At 38.6% G+C, this 5,927-nt stretch overlaps 1 non-coding gene across 1 annotated transcript; it reads right to left on the bottom strand.

The window, feature by feature from the left end:
- Positions 1 to 4,549: 4,549 nt before the first annotated feature.
- Positions 4,550 to 4,656, bottom strand: LOC141597919 (small nucleolar RNA R71). Its single transcript, XR_012523129.1, has one exon. It is a non-coding gene; the product is annotated as a small nucleolar RNA R71 (small nucleolar RNA).
- Between the last annotated feature and the right edge of the window lie 1,271 nt (positions 4,657 to 5,927).

Here is a 5,927-nt window from a genome sequence, read left to right as displayed (position 1 = left end):
CTTGCTTCTAAGGCTTCTAGTGCTTGCATGGGATCCTTGAAGTAAGGGATACTCAAGTGGTCCTCTACAAAACAATCTATGAATTCCATCTCGCAAAATATCAAACAACTCGAAAAATGGTTAGAACAAACCTTGAGGAGTGTTACTTCCTCAAGGTGAAGAAAGACACAACTAATAACAATAAAAAGAAATCTAAATCAAACAAACACCGTCCCCGGCAACGACGCCATTTTTGATCGGGCCCGTTTCGTGTTCACAAATTGAGATGTGGTCGTTGGTCACGGTCGAATCAAAACACAATTTATAGCTTAACAAGCAACTCTACAATTAGTAAAGAGGCAAGTAAAGGTCGGATCCCAAGGGACGGGAGTTGAAATGAGATTTCTATTGTAACTAGCGGTGTCTAAGGGGTGTCACAAATTGGGTTGATGTAGAAGGTCACTAAACTAAAAATAGCAATGAAAATAAACAAGCAAGATGAATTAAAGGGGTGTAAACAATTGATTAAAGGCACTAGGGTGTCATGGGATCATAGGGGAATCATGGGATATGATCATACAAACATGTTCTCAAATTATAAGCAAGCAATTATTGTTGTGATGCATTGAGTTGGGTTATATCTTACAATCCTAGGAAAGTTTGGGTCCCGGAGCCGAATCGATTAGATTGTACAACACCTACAAGTCGACTTAATCTTCCCTACTCAACAACATGCATGGTCTAATGAGACTCGAGTTGGGTTATGTCTTACAAGTCTCATTGAAAATATAGGAGATGATAGTAAATGCAAGGATTCATAGGCTTAGCATTTCATCAAACATAACATGTGCATGAGTTGAGATCAAAACAAGCAAGCAAATAAACCATGAAAGCATATTAATTTAAGCATGAATTATTCCCCATGTTGGTTTCCCCTAATCACCCATTTAACCCTAGCTAAGAGACTACTCACTCATTATCATGTTGATCATGCTAGCAAGGTTGTCAATCATACCAACAAAATGAAACATGATGAATAAATGAAAGTAATTAACAATAATTAAAAAGGGATTAAGAGATTATACCTACTAATGATTCCAATAATAAAGCAAAGATAATAGAAGTACTTGATGATTGATTGAGAGGTTGTCAATCCCCCAATAATACCCAAATAATCTTCAATTACCCAAAATAAAGGATGAACAAGAGAGAAATTAAGGAACTAGATCTTGGATTAAAACTTGATTAATACTTGATTACAATATTAAAGAGAGATTTGATTGATATTAACTACACTAATTATTGATAAGAAGAACATGCTCCTCTAATTAGACTAATGGGGTATTTATAGTGAAAATTAGGGAGGATGCATTAGGTTAACTAAGAGCTTAAATGACGATTAAGTCCCTACTTAGGGAGACTCCGGTCTTTTTCGAGGGAAGGGAGTCTTTTCGTAGCTTGAAGAAGACAATCCGTGCTGTGAAGGAATCCGGGCGGAATAAGGTCGGGACGGACGGATTTGGGCGGTGGAATCCGAGCGGATTCTGGGGAATCCGGACGGATTGTTGAGGGGGAATCCGAGCGGATTCAGGCACGGGACGCTCGGATTGTGCAGGGGCTGGACGGGCGGATTGTTGGCAATCCGCTCGGATTGTCAGTCAGCATAGTAACTTCTTCTTTTCTTCCCTTTTCTTCATAAATTCCTTGGGGATTTCCTCGGAGACTCAAGGATCTTTTCTCAACATTGCTCTTCTACTATAATATGTACAAAGGCCTTCTAATCTTGTCTCTCCTTGATGCTTGGTCATTGAATTTGATCAATTTAGTCTTATTTTGCCATGAAAATGCAAGATTCTTACTCCTTTCCTACCAAGGGATCAAAATCTCAAAGAATATGCGAAACAAAGAACTAAAGATAGTAAATGACCCAAATATGCACTAAAAAGCATGGAAACGAGGCTAATTCGGGGACTAAATGTGCGCCAATTACGGTCACATCACACTTACATACTCACTTTCGGCCGTGGATAATGCAACGGTGTTTTGTTTCTTAGATGCCCATGATATGAGACATGGTCCTAAGAATGTAGCAATACCCGAAGTGCTTTTCCTATCCAATATGTGATGTGACTCATATTTGAGCACATTTAGTCCCCGAATTAGCCTCGTTCCTATGCTTTATAGTGCATAATTGGGTCATTTACTATCTTTAGTTTCCCATTTTGCATATTCTTTGAGGTTTTGTTTCCTTGATAGGAGAGGAGTGCAAACCTTGCATTTTCATGGCGAAATGGAGCTAAATTGATCGCATTCAATGACCAAGCATCAAAGGGAAGACAATACTAGAAGGCCTATGTAGATAATAAAGTAGATTGGGAAATGATGAAAGGATCCTTGCATCCTCAACAAGATCCCCGCGGATTGTTGAGGAAAGAAGAAAAGAGAAGTACCTGTCTCACAATCCGAGCGGATAGCAGCCAATCCGAGCGTCTCCCTGCCCAGCAATCCGAGCGTCCCGATGCCAAGACGCTCGTCTTGAAGCCAAGCAATCCGAATGTCTCCCCCATGATCCGCTCGGATCTCCTGACAGACTCCACCGTGCCACCTTCCTAGACGCTCGGGACGAGCATATCTTCGTGGGACTAGCAAAACGGAGATGCGCATCTCCTTGGAGAGGAGCACTTCCTCAACTTTTCTCAAGGGTCTTAATAGTCATTTAAGCTCTTAGTAACCCTAATCTTTATACCTAATCTTTAGTATAAATACCCCTTTGTACTACCTAGATTAGCATGTCATCTTAATACAATCTTAATCCTATCTTAATCTTGTCTTAATCTTGTAATCAACTTTTAATCTAGTATTAATACAAATCTCATTCCTTAATATTTCCTTAATTTCTCTATTGTTCATCATTTATTTTGGGTAATTAGAAGATTATTTGGGTTTATTTGGAGGATTGACAACCATCCATCAATCATCAAGTACTTCTATTATTCTTTGCTTTATTATTTGGAATCATCTTCATAGGTATAATTCTCTCTTAATCCTTTTAATTATTGTTAATCATTTTTATTTGTTCAACATGTTTTGCCTTGCTAGTATGATTGACAACCTTGTTAGCATGTTAAACTTGATAATGAGTGAGTAGTTTCCTTAACTAGGGTTAATGGGGAATTAGGGGAAACCAACATGGGGATTGATTCATGCTTAATCTAATATGTTTTCATAATTAATTTGCTTGCTTGTTGTGATTCCAACTTATGCACATGTTATGTTTGATGAAATGCGAGCCTACGAATCCTTGCATTTTTTACCCATCACTTACCTTTTCAATGAGACTTGTAAGACATAAACCAACTCGAGTCTCATTAGACCATGCATACAGTTGGATAGGAAGGATTACGTCGACTTGTAGGTGTTATACAATCTAATCGATTCGGCTCCGGGACCCAAACTTTCTTAGGGATTGTAAGATATACACTAACTCGATTCCATCACAACAATAAGTGCTTGCATCTAGTAGAGAACATGTTTGTATGATCAAATCCCATGAATCCCTTATGAACCCATGACACCCTAGTGCTTTTAATCAATTGTTTACATCTCATTTCAATCATCTTGCTTATTTTCATTATTTTTATTTACATTGTTGATTAGTTTAGTTGATCTCCTACCTCAACCCAAATTGTGACACCCCTAGACACAACCATTTGCAATTAAACATCCTACATCAATACCCGTCCCTTGGGATCCCACCTTTACTTGCCTCTTTACTAAGAGTAGTTTGTAAAGTTATAAATATTGTTTTGGTCAGGATAACTTTTGACGACGAGTAACAAAACCGACGAACCAAAAATGGCACCGTTGCCGGGGACGGTGTTAACTTGATTTGATTTTCTTTAATTGTTTTTAGTTGTGTCTTTCTTTACCTTGGGGAAGTTAAACTCCTCAAGGTTTGTTCTAATTGTTTTCGAGTTATTTGATATTTTGCATGTCTAGGAGATCACAACGTAACTTGTTACCCATTGATCTTGAAATTGAAAGAACTTTGACCAACAATAGAAGACTTGCTAGAAATACTTTGAGAGGTATTGGTGAGATTGTGGACATTCAACCAAATAATATTGAGTTTACCAACCCTTTTGCAAGAGAAGGAGAAGATAACCCAACACAAAACCAACCACAAAATCAACCCACAATTCCTAAATTTTCATCACATTCCGTACCAACCGAGGAGAACCTACCAAATGGTACTCCTACACCACAACATTTAACCGGTAACTTCGTTGCAAAATCCGCATTTATACAACTAGTTGAGATAAGTCAATTTGGGGGGATGCCTAGTGAAGACCCTCATTCTCATATGGAGACTTTTTGTGACTATTGTGATGCGATTTCTCAAACCGGAGTTACTCAAGACCAAATTCGATTGGTCTTATTTCCTTTTTCTTTGATTGGTTCCGCGAAACAATGGTTGAAGAGCCTAGATAAGGCTACTCTTGGTATTGACTCTTTGAAGAAATTGACACTTGCTTTCTACAAGAAATTCTATCCTCCGGAAAAGACTAACATGTTGAGAGCCCAAATCACCGGGTTCAAACAAAGGGACGAGGAATCTTTGTATGAAGCATGAGAGAGATTCAAGGACACTTGTCGATCTTGTCCACACCATGGACTTAGCGAGTGGTTCCTTGTACAACAATTTTGGAATGGTCTATATGAAGACTCCCGAAACATTCTCAATATGGGATCAAATGGTATGTTTACCGAAGTTGATGACAATCAAACATGGAACAAGATTGAACAAATGGCGGTCCATAACTCACAATATAGTAGACCTCGGAAGGCTACTAGAGGAGGAAAGCATGAAGTGGACTCCATTACTCAATTGGGTGCTCAACTTAGTGCTCACATTGACACCATTAATTTGAAGTTCGAGAAGGCTATGGCTAAACTTGAAGAGGCCTCCAAATCACCTAAACAACATGTTAATGCTATGGTAGCATCATCATCAATTCCAAGTGGAGTGTGTGAGAGTTGTGGAACTTTGGGACATGACCAAAGTGAATGTAGGGAAACAAGTGAATGCTTTCCAAGAATACAAGAGTGGTACCCCTTATTCCAACTATTACAATGAAAACACCAAATTCCATCCAAACCTCTCATACAAAAGCCAAAATGTTCAAAACCCTCAACCAACATACACCCCACCTCCAATGAGAAACCAAGCTCAAAGACCCTTTTACAATCAAAACCAAAGTTATCAAAATCAAACTCCATACAATCAAACAAATGACCAAGGTTTTAATGTTAAAAAAGCGGTCCTCCAAATGCAAAAGAACCAACAAGAATTTTTCACTCAAATGCAAAATGATAGTCAAGCAAAAGACATCACCATCAACAACATACTAGCTCACACGAAGATGTTGGAAACCCAAATGTCTCAATTAGCATCTTCTAGTTTACAAAGACAAAAGGGGCAATTGCCACCTCAAGGTAATCCCTCAAGACATGAGTCGGTGAGTGCCATCCATTTGAGGAGTGGTACAAGGTATGAAGGACCGAAGAGGCCTGTTGATGAAGATGTTGTGAATGCTAGTGACAAGAAAAGAGTTGTGGAAAAATCTAGGAAAGAAGAACCCACCATTCATGAAGTTTCAAAGAAGAATGAAGAGAAGGCTAATTTAAAGAGAAAGAGCCTATTGTGATTCGACTTCCATTTCCAAGTCGTCAAGCTAAGCCTAAGTTTGATGAACAACTTGGGAAGTTTATGGAGATTGTGAAGAACTTGGAAGTCTCAATTCCATTTACGGAATTAATCAATCATGTTCCGGCCTATGCGAAATACATGAAAGATATTCTTACAAAGAAGAAATCCATCCGGAAGCTTGAGACTATTGCTTTCACTAAGGTGAGTAGTTCCATCCTACAAGGAAGTTCACCTCCAA

The sequence above is a fragment of the Silene latifolia genome, chromosome 8 (genome assembly GCF_048544455.1).
Source record: "Silene latifolia isolate original U9 population chromosome 8, ASM4854445v1, whole genome shotgun sequence".
In the NCBI taxonomy this organism is placed as follows: domain Eukaryota; kingdom Viridiplantae; phylum Streptophyta; class Magnoliopsida; order Caryophyllales; family Caryophyllaceae; genus Silene; species Silene latifolia.
This window is presented reverse-complemented; position numbering and strand designations above follow the sequence as displayed.